Source organism: Embiotoca jacksoni, unplaced genomic scaffold, assembly GCF_022577435.1.
Source record: "Embiotoca jacksoni isolate LCO1_2020_lvr unplaced genomic scaffold, fEmbJac1.0.p SCAF_3, whole genome shotgun sequence".
Taxonomy (NCBI): Eukaryota; Metazoa; Chordata; class Actinopteri; family Embiotocidae; genus Embiotoca; species Embiotoca jacksoni.
In genome coordinates this window covers 25,242,933-25,263,620 of record NW_027185381.1, presented here as the reverse complement: position 1 = coordinate 25,263,620, position 20,688 = coordinate 25,242,933, and the positions used below count along the sequence as shown (strand labels likewise).

Below are 20,688 nucleotides of genomic sequence, written 5' to 3'. Positions count from 1 at the left end.
CCCCCCCCCCCCACCCAGTCACACCTGTGTGACCCCTGTGTTTCCCCGCAGGTGTCTCTTTAGACGGGCAAAAGAGGACGTTCCCTCTCACCGAAAAACTCCCTGGAGCTCCATCATCACTTCACCCCCCCCCCTCCCACCTCTCCTCCCCAGCTCCCCCTTTCTCTCCGGCGCCGGGCCTCCATCCGTCGCTCATCCTCCAGGACTCCTCTGCCGCCCCCCATCGTCCTTTCCACCAATGAGACGCTCAGCCGTAATTCTCTCTCTGTATTCTGCCTCCCCCCCTTTCCTCCCTCCCTCCCCCCTCCCGCCCCCCCCCCATTCGGCCCCACGGGGCTCCCGAGTCACCATCTCCATGTAGACTGCCTCGTCTTGGGGTGACCGCCACTGTACAGCCAGAGCCCCCCCCCCCTCTCTCACACACACACACACACACACACACACACACACACTGCTGAACTGAGCTGCGCCGTGCTTCCCAAGAGAGCGGCGTGGGGAGCTTCTCCCGTCGTCCCCGGCGACCATCGTACAGTAACTGCCATCTTGCCGCCAGCACCCGGTGGCACACGGCGCTGCGTCATCAGTACAGGTAGTGCACCCAGCTACGGTGAAGCGGTCCGCTTTCGATTCTGAAGAACCTGGACCGCGACCGGACCAATCCTGGTATCCTGGACTCCCCCCCTCCCCTTCTCCTCCCCCCCCCCCCCCCCCCCCCCCCCCCCCCCACCTCGGAGATCCACCCTTAAAAGCCAGGAAAAGCTGGACTGACTTTAAAACTGTGCTCTTTTTTTTTTTTTGGTTGTTTTTCTTTTTGTTGATGAATCAAAATTCCTACGTAAACCTTCTACAGCTGGTAAATATGTGTATTTTAAACTTGAGTGAGAAAAAAAAAAAAAAAAAATATTCCAAGGAAAATGGAAAAAAAAAAAAAAAATCTCTTGTCTTGAGCCGTCTCAATTTCAGTTTTTGGATATTTGTGTGCTTTTGTCTTTTACTTTCGTGCATTGATGAATTATCAATGGATTTACTGTACAAAAAAAAACAAAAAACAAGACGTAGTGAGTGTTTCTCTTTCACTCCACCTTATTTCAAAGCAAAAAATATATTCCATTCTTTCGAAGCAGAGAAAGTCGGCGGCTTTAGTTGTCTGTGGTTCTGATGGCATTTCTGTACTTTTTAAAAATGAAATGACTTTTTTCTTTTTTTTTTTTTTCTTTATCAGATTCAGCTACGAAAACAATAATTAGTCACTACGTTCTGTCGATCATCTGACGATGACGTTTTTTTTTGTCTGCTAACCGTTAGGCAGACCTGCGTCGAACGTACGAACTGGAGTCCGGCGCGGTCTGTAGCTTCGTACGACTTGTCGCATATTACGAAAAAAAAAAAAAAAAACAAGCATTAAAAAAAACAAACAAACAAAAAACGATGAGCTGCGTCGGAAGCGATTTCAGTTCGGGTTCGACTCGGGTCTCTCAACAATTATGTGAACACGCCAGTATTCTTAGAAAAACAGTTCTTTTACTTGAAAGGTGTCTTCTGTATTCAACTGTATTAGGGACTTTGACTTTTTCGGTTATTTGGGTCTCGATGGAGAGGGATGACCCTTCGGTCACTGGACTATGGTGTAGTACTGTTCAAGAGACTTGCCGGGCTCGCATAAGCCGTATATGTAACGAGTAAACGTATTACTGTATATAGCAGATGATTTTACGAAGAGATTTATGCAAGTAAGCGGGAAGGGGAAACTTTGCTTGACATTGATCTGATGCCGTTTTATTTCTCCGTTTCTATAGGTTGGTTTTTTTTTGAGCGTTTTATGGCGAAGGAAGGTCAGACGGGTTTTTTTGGAACTTTTTCGGTATCATCTGCACGTCATCTTGTTTCATAACATCAGCATAAAACACTACAAAAGAAACGGCTGGGGAGTTAAGAGCGACGTGCAGCGAGTAGACTGAACCCTGCATTTACGATATTCTTCACGTTTCGAACAAAGCTAATAGCCATAATATAGCGGAAATAATGCAAATTTTTTTTTGGGAGTGCGGAGAATGTCACGGTCTAAAAATATATTTACCCTCATTTTTACTGAGGAGAACTGGGATCCTGTGAGCACACTGTATGTACCACTCCTCATCATTTAGATGGTACTAAAGGAGATTATAGCCATATATTAACTTCACCAAGTGGACGTCAAACAGCTACGATGTTATACAGTGTTGTTTCAAAAGGCAATCGATACCAAATGAGAGTATTTAAGAGCAGGTGAGGTAGGAAATAGACAGATGATGTAGATATAAATGTAAAGATAGAATTATAGGTAGTTTGAATATAAAATGAGCACTTTTATCAAGTTTGGCAGAAAAGAGTGGAATCAATACAAAAAGGCCAAATTTACAAAATCTTTTAGAAGTATATCAAGTCTGAAACCTTAAATGCGTAATTACAGTAAAAAAAAAAAAAAAAAAAAAAGTTTTTAAATATTTTGTTCAGCCTTTTGGACCCCTTGACCAACCTGGTATCACATCGAAGCGTGCGATACACACGTCCGTCCACTAGAGGGTACTGCAGAGTCACGTTTTTTTTCTCGCCCATGCCGGAAAAGTTCGGTGCCTTCGGTTTGGTTCAGGCACCAAAACTTTGTGGTTAGGTTAAACAAGAACGTTGTTTAAGTTCAAATAAGTTACTTTTACAAAATGTCCCCACTGTGGGATTAATAAAGTCCGATTTTTACGTGGGTAATGTTACCGAGAAGAAATCCACATTGACTTTTCTTTCTCACTAACTCGAACTCCGATTTACCTGACTTTATCGTTGTCTGTACCCGTAGGAATAAGAACGAGTTGGTCGTACATGCGTGTACATTCCACGCCTGGGCGGGGAAGAAAACGTGACACCGACACGTTTCCCTGTGGTGGGACCGACTTTGGCCTGAAACCTTACTGCTTAGTGAGGATCCACGACATGAGGAGGAGTTTTATAGCCAGATTCAGATTTTTTTTATTTTTTGTGTGTAAATGCTCACAAAGTTTTTAGGCTAAAAACAAATGCAATAGCTTTAAATCACGTTCCTGCAGCTACGCAGGCTGCTGAAATTTACAGAAAATACATTTTAATGGTACAATTCTCATTGGAAATGTGAAAAAAAACAAAACAAAAAAAACAAAACCTTTTCAGACTGTTTTGGAGACTGTTAAAAAAAAAAAAAAATCATTTCTTAAGACTTTTTCTGCTCCTCACTTGAGTATTTCTCAAATCTGGGGTATGGCTCTGCATACACATTTATGGCTTAGGATTCAAATCCCAAAAGAAACATTTGATATTCTGAAACTAAAAATAAAAAAAATAAGACTGTTTTGTTGGAAGTAGCTCAGACTGGTTGTTGTCTTCTTCCTCCCTTTTTCAAAAAATCTGGGCCTTCGCGTGATAAATATTAGATGATGGGTATTTTGGGAAAGGAAAGCAAAAAGGTGTGAGATGACAGAATAGGAGCATTACGAGCACACACACACACACACACACACACACACACACACACACACACACACACACACACACACACACACACACACACACACACACACACACGGTGCTTTCTGTGTTTTGAATCATCGGTGTCATTACGGGAGCATATTTTTAAAAATCATTCTCACTGTACAAACTCCAAACACTTCCACTCACGTTTATTATTTTAATTTGAGTCCATGTGTACGACGTGGGGAGGGGCGGATGTTTTTTTTATTTTTTTTATTTTTTTTTTAAAAGATGTAATTTCGAAGGAAAGAGACTTGATGCTATGCTATAAAGTTGATGTGCAATTGTTTGTGCTTTTACACGGGTAGCGGCGAGACGCTTTTATTGACGACGGACTGCGGAGTTGGACTGAGTGTCAGTAGTTCTCTTTTTCTGCCGTTCGAGCCATGTCATGATGCTGTGACATCACGGCGCGGCTGATGATGTCACACTATCGTCACTCGGGTGTTGGTGAGGTCACGGTGACGACAACTATGAATGCTGTTGGATGTAGTTATGCAGAAGAAATACATTTTTGGTGAATTTAAACAATAAATACAAAGTACAAATTCTCGGGTCTTTTTTTTTTTTAAACAGTTTTTAAATTTTTATTTATTGTGTTTTTCTTTGAGAATAAATTCATACTGCAACAGATTTGAACTTTGCAGAAATATGATGCACGTTATTAACCGACGGACTGCTCTGCATGTGCAGCATCATCTTCAGACCACTAGAGGGAGGCAGACACACGCAGAACAGGCCTCATCCTGCGGCTCTCCACAGCAGAATTAAATTCTCATTGAGAAGTCCTTTGTGACGTTACTGCAGGCGGTAGAAAGCGAAACACGCATCGCGCTTTAAGGTGAGGTCGATACGTCATGAATAAAACATGTTCGGAGAATCGTTTCTGACCCGGAGATGAAAGCTGAGCAGCATCTTCTTCGTCACAGACCTTGACTCTTCAAACGGCGGAAAACCGTCGGTCAACAGAACTAAACGTGTCCGCGGCGAGTTAAAAATAAAATAAAAAATAGAACTGAATCCCACCACAGATTTTCACGGCTCTGATTGAAGCCTGCGGGAATAAACTGTCGATTTTGAAGGTGACAAAGTTTAGGAAAAAAAAAAAAATCGAAGAAGAAAACTCAGTGGGAGACGGGCTCTGATAAACCTGCTGATTCCTGTTGCTTGGATACTCTCCAATCACATTTTTCTGACACTAAGTGCGAGACGTCAGGCGACTTCCTTCATCTTAATGAGGATAAAACAGAGATGATCATATTTAGCCTTAATCAGGATTAATGGAAAACTTTTTTTTTTTTTTTTTTTTTTTTTTTTTTTTATCATAAACTTTTTTTTTTTTTTTTGACTTGAATCTGAACTCGAACAAGTACGAGAAGTTTTTTTTTATTTTTTTAAATCCTGTTTTCATCACTTGCGTAAAAACCATCACAGAAAAAAAATCCATTTGTTTCTGCTTCTCACCGGGAAAAAAAAAAGTGATTCATGCTTTTGTTGCATCCTGTTTGTGTTATTGCATTTCTGTGCAGGAAAAACAAAAGCAGCAGCTCTGCTTTTATCTGCGACTATGAGAAGAGAACACATAACAGCCGTTTTAGCATCACCTCGCTGGGTTTCCATCGCTTTTCAAATTCAATTTAAAACGTTGTTTGTCGCCTACAAAGCTGTGAATGATTTGGCATCAAATCATATCTTTGTTCTTTTAGCCTTTGACACTCAAGGATGCAGAAAAATCTCTTCTCGCAGGTTCAAATCCAGACTTTGAACAATAACTTTGGACGAAAAATAAATCTGGAAGGTATTTTCTTTCAAACGCCTTTTTAATTCTTCTTTAACTAACTCGAACTCATTTATTTCTTCGTCTTATTAGGCTGTTATTCTTCGTAACTTCAAGTTTTTTTTTTTTTTTTTTTTTTTTTTTTTTTTTTTATCAATATAGCATATAGGCATACGGGTTAATTCATCTTTCAAAAAAATTACAGTTTTAAATGGGCAGTTAAAGTTTAACTGCCCATTTAGCTTGACGAGAGAGAAGTTTGTGGGTTAGAAAACCAAAACAATCAGCTGAAAGACGCTAAAAAAACCCTAATTCTTTACGGATCCGTCACGGCGGAAAACCCCATTTATGCAACACGTAGGCATTTATCCCAAAATTAAGATGAACAGAAAATCAATCAGTGGGTTGAAGTTGAATGTGTCCGAGTCGCGTTGTGTTGCTCATCTGGAGCGAAACGAGGCTCGACGTGACGAAGAGGCTTTTGGTAAGCTCGGACGCGACCACCGAACAGCCTGCTTTTGTGCTTGCTCAGGTGCCTTTGTGTTTGTGATATTCCTCATCCTGTCTTGGCTTTGGTCAGCTTGTCTCTCCGGTGCTAATCCCCGGCGCTGTCATGCGGGAGGTTGATGTTACAGTCAGCTGAAAGCTGACAGATTTCGCCCAGAACAGCATCTTTCAGCCAAGAGTTATGTCTAGCGGCTGTGTGTGTGTGTGTGTGTGTGTGTGTGTGTGTGTGTGTGTGTGTGTGTGTGTGTGTGTGTGTGTGAGCCCTGTTAGACGATGCTGCCTCAGCTTTCTGTACCTTCGGGTCATGCGGTAAGGCCGGTGTAATGAGCACTATTTAACGGTTCTGCACCGGCACTATCTGTGTGTGTGTGTGTGTGTGTGTGTGTGTGTGTGTGTGTGTGTGTGTGCGTGCGCGTGTGCGTGTGTGTGCTTAATTTCTCCAGTTTGTAATTAATGGCTAACCTCTCGAAGACAAACAAATGGGAATTAAAAGAGCGGGCTACTTAGCAGCAGATCAGGACACGATTTCAGGGCTTACACCGCTCAGTGGAATTAGATCTTCTCACACACACACATACACACACACACACACACACACACACACACACACACACACACACACACACACACACACACACACACACACACACACACACACACACACACACACACACACACACACAAACACTCACGTTGTTCAATTCAATGAGTAAATTAGCACACATAACAGCTCCTGCAATAACTCCCCAACGGTTATTCAAAGTTGTCTGAGTCAAGCCCGTGTCAAGTCCGGCTTTCATTTTCCTGTGCAGGGTTTTTATGGTACTTATCACTGACCGGTGGGCTCCTTCTCTGCCGCCGCCGCCGCTGTCTAATAAGAGGCAGAGAGACAAACAGGGAGACGGGTGAGGACGGAGGGAGAGAAGGGACTGTTTAGCCAGTGTTAATTAAGTTTGGACAGGCTCTCCAGGGAGCCATTATGAGAGTCTTATCAGCTAATAAGAAAGAGAAGACACTGTAATTATAGTTCCATATACAGGAGGAAGGGAGGGAAGACGAGAGACGAGGACGAGAGGGAAAAGCAGCCAGGAGTGAAATATTGCTCATTTACATTAACAGCTTTTGTTTCCCGTTGAGCGGTTCTTCTTTAACTCGGGAGGCAAAATGGAAGAGGGTTTAAAATGTAATGTTTACGGGATATGTTTCGGTGAGTCGTTACGAGAGGAATCATCGATCGGTTCCAAGGGCGTGACCAAGATATCGACATTAAGGGGGTCCACATGACATTTGCCCCCACTGTGATTATAAACACTCACAAACACATACATACACGAACACGTTCATAAACACACGCGTTATATATCTAGGTATTGCATACTGTGTCTTCCAAAAAGTAATAGTATAGTATGGTCTCCAAAAAGAAAATTCACAATAACCTTATTTTCTCTAAAATGTCACACAATAATATATAATTCAAAAAGTCATAAAAGAAAAAGTCAGACTGTAGTGTGTCGTCCACAATGACATAACAATCTCATACTATTGTACATGTGACAAAATTTCATCAAATGTCATATTACAGTGTCGCAAAAATTACTTTGATAATTGGACACAGAGATCGTCCAAAATACGTTAAAGAAGTCTTTTCTACTTTTATATACAGTCTATTGTAATTTGTTATTTAGGTTGTTTCCTGTCATTATCTTAACCCTCCCGTTGTCCTCGGGTCAAAATGACCCACAGCTGTGTTCAACCGAGTTCTATTTTATTTCTATATTTTTATATTTTTTCGGGATCATCATTCTTTAAAGAAACCCTCACAGCCTCCTCGTCACCAATGATCCCCCAAAAAATATGAAAATAAAACAACTTGGTTGAACACAGCTGCGGGTCATTTTGACCCGAGGACAACGGGAGGGTTAACGGCCTCCCCTTTAGTCTTTGAACACCCGCGATAACGTACAGCGATGACAGCCGAAGGACGAATATCCTGCGGATGTGGACCGCTCGGCTGAAAACGACATCACGTGGGATAAATACGCAGTCGCTCGCCAGAAATAGCTCCCGGAGTAAATCTCGCGATGAAGCCGCCGCCTCAGATTCCCGTGAACTCGGTAATCCTCTCCGAGGCTTCCTCACAACCATGAGCTCTGCTGACAGTTCGACCTTCAGAGAGTCTCCCCCGTGGAGGTAAACGCTCCGCTGGCCGGGTTTGTTCAGCAGAAACGACGCCCCCCCCCCTCCCCCCCCCCCCCCCCCACCGGCACACCTGAACAAAAAGAGTTCCCTTCCGGGCAGGTTCCAGCCCGCCACCCCGGGAGGTGTGAAACAGGTGACTGCTGTTCTTCCCGTCTTCCCCTGCTGTCCATCCATCAGACACCGCGGCGAGAAACAGATCCTGCGCAGAGGTCTTTATTTATCACTTAATGTCACACGGTGCAGTGAACAGAACAGGTGTTCTCTGCAGTTTTTCCTCAATGTACCGGAGAACTCGTAATGATCTTCAGCGATGCCGGTTGCTTAGTTACACGCGCACGAGGGGACGAGAGCGGTGGATTTGACTCGAGCTGATTGGAAGCCCGACGACACTATGTCCCGCCCACCGTAACTTGACTGCATCGCTTGCCTGTCAATCAAACAGACACGCCCCAGTAGTTTCTAATTAATGAGGCATTATTTTCAGATGGACCGGCAAAAAACGATTAAGAAGGAGCGACTTCAGCGAACAACACCGAGATAACTTTTGACTAGTTGAAAGGGCGTCTCCCCCTAGTGGCACTCGGTTGTATTTCAGTTTAAGGCACTTCCGCATCGGCCTTAATTTCCAGACAATGAAACTACGTCCACTTTTATATACAAGCGTCGGAATAAGGGGGACAACGAGACTTTTTTTTGTCTCCTCGCTTTAAATACCACCCAAACGGACACGAATAAGCTGCACGCGAGATGAATTTTGAAAAATTCTATTTGAAATATTTTTATGTGAGTCTGTTTATTATGCCTTGACTTTAGATTCAAGCCTCATTGAACCATTTTGATCTGGAAGTACCCTGATGAGAGGAGGGAATGCATTTCTTGTCAGAATTTGGTCAGGTAGGCTGAGAAGTTGACCCAATCTATTACTTCATTCGAAGCTGGATGTCCCCTCACTTCAAAACTCATATCTAAGATATATTGGCCTCTGCTGCTTTAGATTTACCAGTTTTTTTTCTTCAAACTTAAAAGACCTGCATTATTAAATTTGTTTACAATGTTGCCCTTTAACAACTCTATATTTAATTTTTTTTTTGAAAACAAAGCAGCCTATGTACCCCCATTAAAACGATCACTTCTTCACAAAAGGAGCTCACTGACCCCACTCCTATTCTATTACATATAGTTATAATTAAACATTAGGCAATACAACAGCACCGTATTACTTTAACTACTCCCCTGGTGAATTCTGGCCCTGAGGTGTGTTTTCATTTAGATTGCTAATTTTTTGATTATAATTAAACCTGCATGTTGGCTGTGCCCCCCCCCCCCCTCTACCCCCTCCCAGCCCCGGGGGCCCCCTGCTCCATTAACCCCTCTAAGTAGTTGGCTGAGGAAACTTCTAAGCAGTCAGTGCTCGCGGTAACAGACAGAGCAGGGGAGACATCTCAGGTACAGCCGGTCACCAGCAGATGGCACTGTGTGATACACTTGGAGAATTGACTGACCTCAATCAGCACAGACGCTGTGAAGTACCCCCCCCCCCCACCCTCAAACTCTTCTTTATACTCTCATACAATACATGCAGCAGTTTACAGCAGATTAGATTATTATCCCTTTTTTTAGCATTTTTTTTTTTCACTATGGTCCACATGTGGCTCCAAAACTTGTATTTCTTCGGGAAATCATGTGTCATTTATCCAGTGATCCTGATTGGCTGTAAAATCCCCCCCAGAGTAAAAATAAAGTTGCTCCAGACACTGACAGCTATCACGTACGTCAAACTCCAAAATAGCTCGACGGAGACGAGAAGAAGTTTTTAATGTCCGTGGACATTATTATATAAGACATACGAGGGGCGATTTGCGATGACTTTTTCCGCTGATATCAGGAACTTTAACCTCTTTAGGAGTCCGAACTTTGCGGAAATTTTCTTGGGGAAACCATCATTTACTTCCCTGCCATCCCCCATCACACCCTGACTGTAAATGTGTCAATATATCCATTCCCGTGACAGCGCCGTATAAAACACCCCCATTTGACCATGAGCCCCCCCACACACCCCCCGAGGGGCTCCACTCCACACCGCACATCATCTTTTCATTTGTCACCCCTCCGGTCCTTCACCTTTTTTTTCCTCCACCTATCAATCTATCTGTAAAAGTAGCACTTCATTTTCTCTTGCTATTTTTGTAACTGTACCCACAGCTGGACTTCTGACAGGAAGTGAGGTGTCACTCGTTAATTGGTGTCACATCATTGCTTTCCATCGCCTGGACATGCCTTCACACACGCACACAAAATAATATGTTGCTTTTGTCCAGAAGTTGAATTAACAGCAGATTAATGGCGGTAACCTTGTATGACATTTGCCGTGCGGTCAATTAAATCGGCCCCATTATGAATCCATTCAATCCATTTCAAAAGCAAGCATTCATTTTCATTTTCATGATTCACTTAAATCGTTTGCGGGGTTATGGAGTTTATTCCAGCTGGCGTTATGTTGTAGGAGATGCAGGAGAGGTCACTGCAGGACGAACACGTTCGCTGGTATAATCCACAGAAGCTGCATGTGTTTGCACTGTGGGCAAAAAAAAAATAATACTTCAACACCATCTTATCAGGAGGAAACACAAGAAACCCCGAGTCAAACTTTACGTTGCAATACGTTCTTTTAAATTTTCAGTCACGTCTGCACATGACTCAACAAATTTACAGCTGATGGAAGAGGTGTCGTTGTGGCATTTGTTTTTTTTGTTGTTGTTTTTTACATTTTGTGCCACAAAGGCAGCAGTTTGCCTGGAGTGAACAGCAGAGGAATAACTTTATGAGCAGTGACAGATAGCGTGACCATCTATCACTGCTGCAGCTAAGAAATAAATGACAAATGTGACACACACCTACACTTTTTTTTACTGATATGACTCTGTGAAGTGCAGAAAGCTGGAAACTGAAAGATGAAGTTTTAAAAAGAAAACTACTTGAGTCTCATTTAATCCGTGGAGGAAATACTAAAACTAAAACTACTCTGTTATGAGTCAAATTCTTGAATTCAGACTGAATAACAAAAAGCTAGCAGTACCTGCAAAATGTATGTAAAGTATCAAAAGTACACCGACGCTGAATGGCCTCTTCTATTTTATGTTCGGTTCAGGGTTTTACAGGACAAGCAGCTCAAAACCTCCTAAAGACTTTAAAAAAAAAATAATTACATGTTAATTAATTTGTTTATAAATTAAGGAACTGAATAAGAAAAAGAGTAACAGCAACAACTAGCCCCCTTCAGTTATTGCAAAATCTTTCCATCGCTTATAATACAGATACTAAAACTACAGTAAAATGCCCTATAAATTAAAAAAAAAAAACTGACCCACATTTCATCCTCAATTGAATGAATAAATAAAACTGCCATCAGCATAGAAGCATAACGTTCAAACAGAAAAAGTCACATCGTCGGCCAAGAAGTCTGCGGTCAAAAAAAAAAATCATTCCAGGCCTGCTGATAATTCCCCATAAAGTTCACACAGAGTTGAAGTTTGAACAGTCTCGTGTTCATTGTCTGTGGAGCAGCTGCAGATATGGTATGACAGATAAGACTCCCACAGATGTAAACAGAAACAGAACGGTCAACGGTTGAATTATATTCTCCATACCAGAGAGACATGTTTTGATCTGATGTCTTATTGTATTTCCTTTCACAGAATGTCTAATTTTTTTTGAACTCTTTTTGCACTATCACAGTCTGCTCTCTTCTGTGAAGCACCGTGACTGGGACATGTGTAGATTAATACGCTTTGCCAAGCCGCTGCTTTAAAGTAATACGCAATTTTACCTCCTCCCAAAAAACGATGGAGGTCAATGGAATTTCACATGTGGTAATTACAATGAAATTAAAACAGCAAAACACTTGATTTGAAAATCAATGCATTTTGCTATGCAACTTTCTGGTGTGGAGTCTGTGGACAAGCTTTTTAAAAACTCCAACAAAATAACCCACTATGACATAAATTGAGGTTATTTCCGTCTAGACTTGATTAATCGCAAAAAAATATGCAATTAGTTGTATTGTTGGAAAAAGTAGGAGCTGCTGTTTCAATCTTAACCCATAGAGACAACCGGTCCTGTCAGGATATCTCAACCACTGCTGCTCCAATGTTAATCATTCTTAAAAAAATAAAAAATAAATAAAAAAATAAAAAAATTTGCTCCTGTTTGAAATGCAGAGTTAGTTTTCCGGAGTACTATTTAATAGTGTACGTGCCATCTGGTGCTGTGAAGTCCCTTAAAACTTTCCTCCCATAACACTTGATTTCCAAAATAATGGCACAGCATGAGAGGAAAAATAAAAATAAATAAAAATAAAAAAAACATCAATTAAATTAGCGTCGCTGTGATTATTCCATCAGAAACTATTATGGGGTGGCAATATGAGCATTGTATTCCTAATCAGAGCCTGTATTCCCTTCCTTTTTATCTCCCTGCCTGCCTGCGCCTCCATGTTGCAGGGTTGAAGGAGCTCCGTACTCCACATCACAAAAGATAATAATGCAGAGCAGGAGAAAAACAGCTCCGACTGCCAGAACACAGCAGAGGAGGGAGGGAGGGGGTGGGGTGGGGTGGGGTGGGGTGGGGGGGGGGGGGGGAGCATGCTACTGCCAGTAATGAGGGATTTATTACAGAGTAGGGTGGCTTTTGTATATGTGTCTGTGTGTGTGTGTACTTCTATAAGCCCTTATAGTCACCAGAAACAAACACAAACAAACATTCAGATGGATTAAAAGAGGAAACAAGGCCCCGTAATTGCAGGAAGGAGGTAAATGGATTCCTCCAGAGAGAGTAAAGTGAATTACATCCGAGTGCCACAGCTCCCTTCTGAACCACATGAACTCTTGTTCCTCCCTTTCTTTTTCTTTCTTTCTTTCTTTCTTTCTTTCTTTCTTTCTTTCTTTCTTTCTTTCTTTCTTTCCCCTCCGTTGGTTCTCTTCTGTTTTTTTTTCTCCCTCCCCTCCCTCCCTCTCTCTCTCTCTCTCTCTGCTTCACAATCTGGGTGGCTGTTGGGTAATTCACTTTCTAGCTCCACAGACGCCCTCCTTCCTCCCTCTTCTCTTCTGTCTATCTAATCTCCGCAGCCTTCCCGGTGAGAGCACATCAATATCGGTGACATTCTCACATCGCTTTTTTTTTTATGGCAGAACAAAATGTGAGACAGCGGCAGCAGCAGCAAGCACACACAGCGAGAGGAGAGGCAGAGAACGAGAGATGTCATATCAATAGTAATTAAAGCTGGTAATACAAATAACGACAACAACAACAAAAACTTCGAGCATTACATCAAGGGCAGGTGGTAACTATAATAAAGACAAATGGGTTCATGAATGCAAAACAAAGCAGTAAGCTGTCTGTCAAAAGTTTGTTTGATAATGAAGCACTCTCATGCAGAATAGATGCGAGACCTCCAAAATTATGTAATTTCCATCACCTTTAATGTGAAGGTTTGGTCGGGTTTAAAGACTTCAATTACAGAAAGCTTGAAGCTGATTGGCTAAAAATAAAAAGCAGCTCAGACGACATCCTATAACATCGTCAGACTCACGAAGGGCGAGTTATCAATGCAGCACTAGCTCCAAAATCCTCTTAATTTTATTACGGGGATTCTCCTTTTGTTGACGCAACCCGGCACCGACATTACCCACAATGCAACTCGACCACCAAGCACTACTGTTTGGAGATTCAGTTGTGTACCGCGGGGCTGCAGAGATCACTGACTTCTTTTATTGTCAGACTTCTCTGTCCGCAGCCTCAAAAGTATTGACAAAATAAAATGTTTCACGTGTGGTGGTGCTCCCTGAGACCTGAAAACAGACTTTTAGATGTGTAAAAGTGGTGAAGCTTCCTTTTCTGGAAAGGTCAATATTGTAAAGCCCCGGCAGTTACTGTTTTCCACACTTCGTTGACACAAACATCCCCACCGACCTCCCTCAGTGTAAAAGGAAAAAGAATTTTACCAGAATTTTTGTTTGTAGTCAATATTTAATTGTCCCAAAAAGCTGCCACCGACATTATAACCTTTCAACACATTTCATTCCCCAGTGCATCAAATACTGACGTTTTATCAAAGCCGTTTGTGTCTCATATGAACATGCAGGGTGCTTTATGTTTACACACCAAAAACATCATGGTTGGGTTAAATGTGAGGCGGTCACTGTTATGGTTTGGGCTAGACCACAGACTGTATATAAAAATGCTCGTAGCTTCCGGCTCTGTGAAATGAGGCCGATGCAGAAGTGCCCTAAGCTGCAATACCACCGAGTGCCACTAGAGGTCGGCTCCAAAAAGTCTTCGGCTCCATAGACTCCCATTCAACTAGTCTGATAAAATTCTCAGTCAAGAAAATTTCTCCACGAGTTATCCCGATGTTGTTAGTTAAGTCGCTCCTTCTTATTTGTTTTCTGGAGGTCCATCTGAAAATAATCTCGTCATTAATTTAAAAATAGGTTTCTAAAAGCAGAGTTTTTGGGGGCGTGTCTGTTTGATTGACAGGCCATATGGTGCAGTCAGGTTACAGCTATAGGTGAGCTATACGTTATACCAGTGTATAATGATCAATCTTCAGTTTATGCATTATTCTGCAAAGTAGAGGGAGCGAAAACTTTTGCGTGAGTCACAATTACTGCTTTCTAATTTGAAGTTTAAGAAATAGAAATAGCTTTTCATGTCACAGTCAACAGAACATTTGCATTAAATGTGCAAGAAACTTAATTCGTTCACATTGTTTCTTACTTTCTCCCCAACGTAGCTGTTTATAAATATCTTATTTCACTAAATATCTGAATTTACTTTATCTACCCATTTTCTTACTCAAATTATTTTTTGGGTGGAGAAAGTGAAAACAAATCGCTCACTTTCTTACAAAGTTACTCCACAGTTTCTCCCATCGTTGATGTAGATTTCCTCATTTTCTCGCCTGCTTCTTTGCTTCCTTTTAACTGGCTCTACTGAATCACTGCCTCGGGCACCCATTAACTTCCTGTGCCCACTTACCTGCTAAACATCTGGGCTGTGTGTTTACAGATTTTAATTAAAAGCTTGAGTGACATTATTTTGCAAAAAAAAGGGGAACAACACATTCACTGTTCAGTGTTCTCTTCTTTTGCAGTGACAATTACTCGCTGGCATACATTAAAGCAAAATTAAAAATAAATGTATATAAAAAGACATACTGGCTTTGAATACGATCTGTAATCCATCTTCACAAATGCATGATGGAGCCTTGAAAATGGTGGAGGTCAGTGTGGAGTGGAGAAACATGCTGAAACGAGGTGACAAGATGACTGCATTTAACAAAAGCTGTGAGTGGGTAATTATTTCTAAGAAAAGCATGAAAATGTTAACGGGATAATATAACTTTAATAGAATAATAGAGCTGGTGAAAAATGAAAAGAGGTGGCAGCGGGAAGAGAAGCAGTCATTAACTTTGACTGTGGTTCCATTTCACAACACAGAAAATGACTTATAAAAGAGAAAGAGGAAGAAAAAAAAAGACAGCAGAAAAAGCTGCAGATGACAGTGTGTGGAAAAAAATAAGACAAAACAGAAATCTGGAGTCCAAAAATTCTGTGTCTTGAATTCATTTCCATTTTTGCTGTTAAGAAATCTCATTAGTGTTTCCATTTTTGCAGCTGTTGACCAAAGAAAGAAAAGATTTATGAATAAACAAGTAAAAGAATACTTGCAGAAAGAATAGATGAATATGAATATGTGATAGAAAAGAATAGAATAAAGCATGTGATACATGAATAGATTAGCCTGCATGCTTCTCTCTCAAGGCCAGGATACATTTTTAAAAGATTTTAATATATATGATCTGAAAAGTAATAAAAGTTCTGTTCACTACGTATTTTTGGCTTCAAACTGTGCTGTTTGTTAACAGAAAGAAAATATAAAATCTACATTTCATAGAAAAAAAAAAACCCACCGCTCGGCTAGATTTTTTGGCAATTTGGGGAACACAAGCACATCTGTGGCGCAGTGGTAAAGGTAGGAAGAGGAATATAGAAGGTGTGTCACTGCCGACTTTAATAACAGCCAATCAAATCAGCTCTTCTCATCCCCTTTAAAACCACTGCATGACCTGCATATTGTTAGTTTTGTAATGGCTGAAGAAGGAATGTTTCAAGTTTTGTCTGACCTAAAAACTAAAACTGGAGGAGATATAAAACAGCACATCATCAGCAAATTATCACTTTCGCAAACCTGGAACTGATGAATGTTTGACTTAAAAAAAATATATATATATATGTTGATGTTCAAAATGAATCTTTCTGTTTGATAACTTATCTAATGAATCAATTTGAGACGAATAATTTGTCGTCAAGATACCTTACTAAGAGCAAAAAGTGAACGATCACAGTCAGTACGATTCATCCTCTGGGAACCTCGACTGTTTGGCAACAACTAAAACTACCATGACGTTTTGCTCACTCTCACATTGATTACAATTAAAATCGCGTTCCTCTCGATAGTATTATTGCATGATGGATTTTATTTGATCAATTAGTCTAAATGTGTTTATTCGTGTGGCGTAGACAAAGTTTAAGTCACATATGAGAAGCAAGGCTGAAGAAAGGGTTACCGATGTAGAATCTATGTTTTGAATTGCAAATCTCCAAACGGGACAGGCAGTCCATAAACTGGTTAGTCCGGCCTGAAAGCTGCTCTCCCTGCATCCCCCCCCTCTCCCCCTTCTATTACAGCCTTATGACCTGGAAACCTCCGAGGGGTTACGTATTTCACAACCACATACAAGTCCACACCTTGGTATTCAGCTGCTTCTGAGCAAGAGAAAAGAAGAAGAGGCAATTTTTTTTTTCTACTACAGTTAAAGCTGTGAATAAGTGACATGGGGAAGATGAGCCAAAGGTAATACTGGCAAAAACAAACGAATGAATAAAAGAAAAGAGGAAGGAAGGAAGCAGAGGAATTGGATGTGAAAAGGCGACATGTATTCAGCAGCATTTCACTCAGTTCATACACACTCACAAAAAAGAAATCCTTTTTCTGCCTCCTTTTCCACAGCCCGGTGCATTTTCTCACCTGCCCATGATTTATGTGCACTGCAGATTTTACCATCAGGCAATCATGTCATCAGACGGTAGAAGGTCACGTTCAGTCATGCAGCTCCTCTCGACTACCCCCCTCCCCCCACCAACCTCCATTCACTATTTCTTATTTACTAGCATTTTCCAACACTTTTTCTCTTAGGGCTAATGCAGCCAAATGGAGAGAAATGAGCATATTGCAGGTTATTGAATAAATAAATCACAAGAAATGCCTTGGGTTCCTTTCTGTTTTGGATGTGTGTGTGTGTGTGTGTGTGTGTGTGTGTGTGTGTGTGTGTGTGTGTGTGTGTGTGTGTGTGTGTGTGTGTGTGTGAAGTCAAATAAAGCCAATAAACAACTCCACGGAGAATGCTTTTAGTTTCTCACGTCAGAAGATGAAATGAAGGCGTTTCTGTGTTGATATGAGCGAGGGTTTATCAGTTGTTGATACATTCTAAAGGAAGGATGCAGTAAAACCTATTAAAGAGCTACAGGCAGTGAAAAAAAACATCAAACACTGTAAATGTCAGGTTTGGGTGTCAGTTCCTCAGAATCAAAGAGTAACAGCTTGTTTAAAGTCTCACCAGGCACAAATCCATCACAGAAGGATGTTAAATAGTGATTTCTCCACCGGCAGCGTCACCACTCACACTGCAGTGGAGCCCGGAGACATACTGAGGTTCTGAGTAAGAGGCTGGGTGGTATATCAAAATGGATGCTGTTTCTGGGTGCCTTAAACTGCAGTACCACTGAGGGACCACCAGGGGCCGGCTAAAAAAAAAAACCCAACAACTCTGGCTCCCATTCAACTTCTCTCGTGGAATACAAAGTCAATAAAAACAATTTTGCAAGTCAGTATGGCATTCACACCTACTGTTCAGTGTTTTGGTGGTCCATCATTTCATAATTAATTTGATGTGAGCTCTCGAAAAACAATACGTTTGGGGGCATACATTTGGCAAATCCTGGGACTTGGTGGGATGGCGAGCAACGATTGAGTTGTTGAGGACGAGATTTCATGCTATTTGCTCTGAAATTTTCCCCTCAGAATGTCACAGTAAAACTCGGTGTTGACGGTCTGACCCTGGGGGATGAATTATTTGGTGCACAACGCCATGAATGTTAATCAAAAATCACGAGCCAGCTGTCGGCGGCGCTTCTGACCCGATGTACCTTCTTCGGTCTTGGACAGTAATGCACCGCCCCCCCCTCCTGAAACACCAATGCACAACTAGAACACATCTCCCAGCCAAAATTGCTTCATGGCTCTGGACTTTTTGAAGCATTTCATGGGTCGCTCTTGCCAATATTCCCCGAGTTTGACACAAAACATGACACGACCTCTCTGCTTAAGTTTCAAGTCTGTGGTGAAATCGCAAAAAAGTTCACGTACCAGTGTTTAAAAAAAATCATGTCTAACTCAGGTTAGACACTCATGTTGATTAAGTGATTTAACTTTAAATACTTACTCACGGAAGTTACTGCTCCCCCCTGCTCCATGCACATTGTGCTACACTTTATTTGTGTGCGACAGGAAAAAGCCTTATCAGTCTATGCGTAGTTGTTGACATTTTTCGGGAATGCAAGCTTTACAGTATAAACCCTGACTTTATATAAGACAAATTTCTGAAGTACAAAAGGCTCGGACAAATATTTTATAGCATTTTGCATGGACTCCTGTGTTGTTGTTGCCGTCAGGTGATCGACAGTAATCAGATAAATGTGACCTGGCCCTGACATGACAAACAGTAAAACGCCAAACCAAACAAAGGTGTCATGTTTGTGATGGATTATCTCACTTTGTCGACGTCGTTTTTTTCATCCTCCAAACTGCAGCGTCAGTCTGCAGATCAGATGCCACCTGGAGTACTGCGCTGGGTGAGACGAAGACCGGTTGAACAGAGGCGAGCAAGACACGACTACGTGCAAGGATGCAATTATATCGGTGGCCCGCTGTCATGTTTCTGTAAGAACCTGCTGTCTGCATAGTTCAGGATATAATTGTGGTTGTCAGAGAGGATGATGGATGACGGCAGGTACTCTCCACTGCTGGGACACAAGTAATGACTTGCATTAAGGGTTAGGTCATTCAGCGAGGTAATACATTACACAGTTATGTTAGCATTTATTCAATGAAATTGCATATTGCACTCAATGGCGAGTAATTAGATAGATTTCATAATCATTTTAGCGAACGTTTGAGTGATTTCAAAGGTCACTCACGTCATTTAACTTTCAAAATAATGAAAGCAAGAAGATTGAGCATGTTTTTTTGTTTTTAAATGGCTGTCCGTGATGGACGCATGTTTAATACAACTCAGCAATGACTTTGCCATTGTTTCAAAACTGTGTTTGCAGACATGTTAGCAGCCATGTAAGGCTGGACCAGTGATGGTTTGAGCTACATACTTAACGTCAGCATGCTAACATGCTCACAATGACAGCAAATGTTATGTAGTATAACGTGTTAATATGGCAGATAATTGGCACTAAACACAAATAGCATAGATTGTATTGGGAAATTATTCAACTTTGCCGGTATGTGTTCATACACCAAAGTGTTGGCAGCGTTCATCCTCGAGGAAACATGGTGTCCAAATCCAACCAATAGTTGATGTAATAATTAAGCCTAGACCAGCCGTGTGTAGCCTGACTGCTAGCAGGGCTAAAACGTAATTACTTGAAATGTCGTTAAAATGAAAAGGGTCCATCCTCTGGAGAGCATAAATGAGATTTGCATTTCTAATTGGAGTTTGCGATTTTTACCCTTCAAAAGGAATATTTTTGCGGGCAGTCAAAAAAGTTTAGAGGCGGCTGCTGTTGTGCGTGAACAGTAGGGGGATGTGAATGGAGCAGGGGGAAGCTACAGTTCGTGACTAAGTATTCCAAGTTACATCACTTGATCAAAATCAGTCCCTGAGTTACATGCATTTTCTTTTTTTTCTTTTTTTTTACATTTTTGGAGAACAGAAAAAATGTGCAGCAAGTCAAATCTGATAAGTGGCAGTGTGAGTGGAGCTACAATTGTAAATAATGGTGGATAATTTTGGCATGAATTTGGCCTTAGAGTAAAAAAAAAAAAAATCTGAGGTTACCATGTACATTCATTGAACTTTTCAGGTCAATTTTGGCATTCAGTTTTGAAATATTGAGTTAATGAGCAAAGTGTCAGTCAAGGGCAAAATAAAAAATAAAAAGATTACGGTGTCGGCAAAACAATTTCTTTTCCTGCCCGCTACGGCTAAGCATACCAAATCTGGCAAATTAATGGTTCAATGTGTTTCATCTTACCGAAGTGTCGGAGGGACCGACCAACAGATCAGTTGACCTCACCGAAACGGTCCCGCCAACCACGGGGCGAAACGTAACCCCGCCGCTTCTCCTCATCTAATTTGACAACAGCTGTGATATTTGTTATGTTTCGGCCTCGTCAAAGCAGCTGTTGAGTGTTTAGAGCGTCCATCCCTCTGCCTTATCTCGGCGGGCTCACTCTCACACGTTAACTAAGCACTATTAGTAATGGTGGCTGGTTTGAGCCATTTGGTCTCTGAGCGGAGGAGGAAGCTCTAATGTTTCAGC

The 20,688-nt window shown here is 41.5% G+C and overlaps 1 protein-coding gene and 1 long non-coding RNA gene across 2 annotated transcripts in view; one reads left to right on the top strand and one right to left on the bottom strand.

Annotated features, from left to right (window-relative positions):
* The window catches only part of kiaa1549la (KIAA1549-like a), an 89,663-nt gene extending 85,581 nt beyond the window's left edge, over positions 1-4,082 (top strand). Inside the window, 1 exon segment of the mRNA XM_069162808.1 lies at positions 52-4,082. The gene's annotated coding sequence lies outside the window, so the exon portion shown is untranslated.
* Positions 1-20,688, bottom strand: part of LOC138206237 (uncharacterized) — a 62,598-nt gene that overhangs the window by 4,667 nt on the left and 37,243 nt on the right. The window lies entirely within an intron of this gene.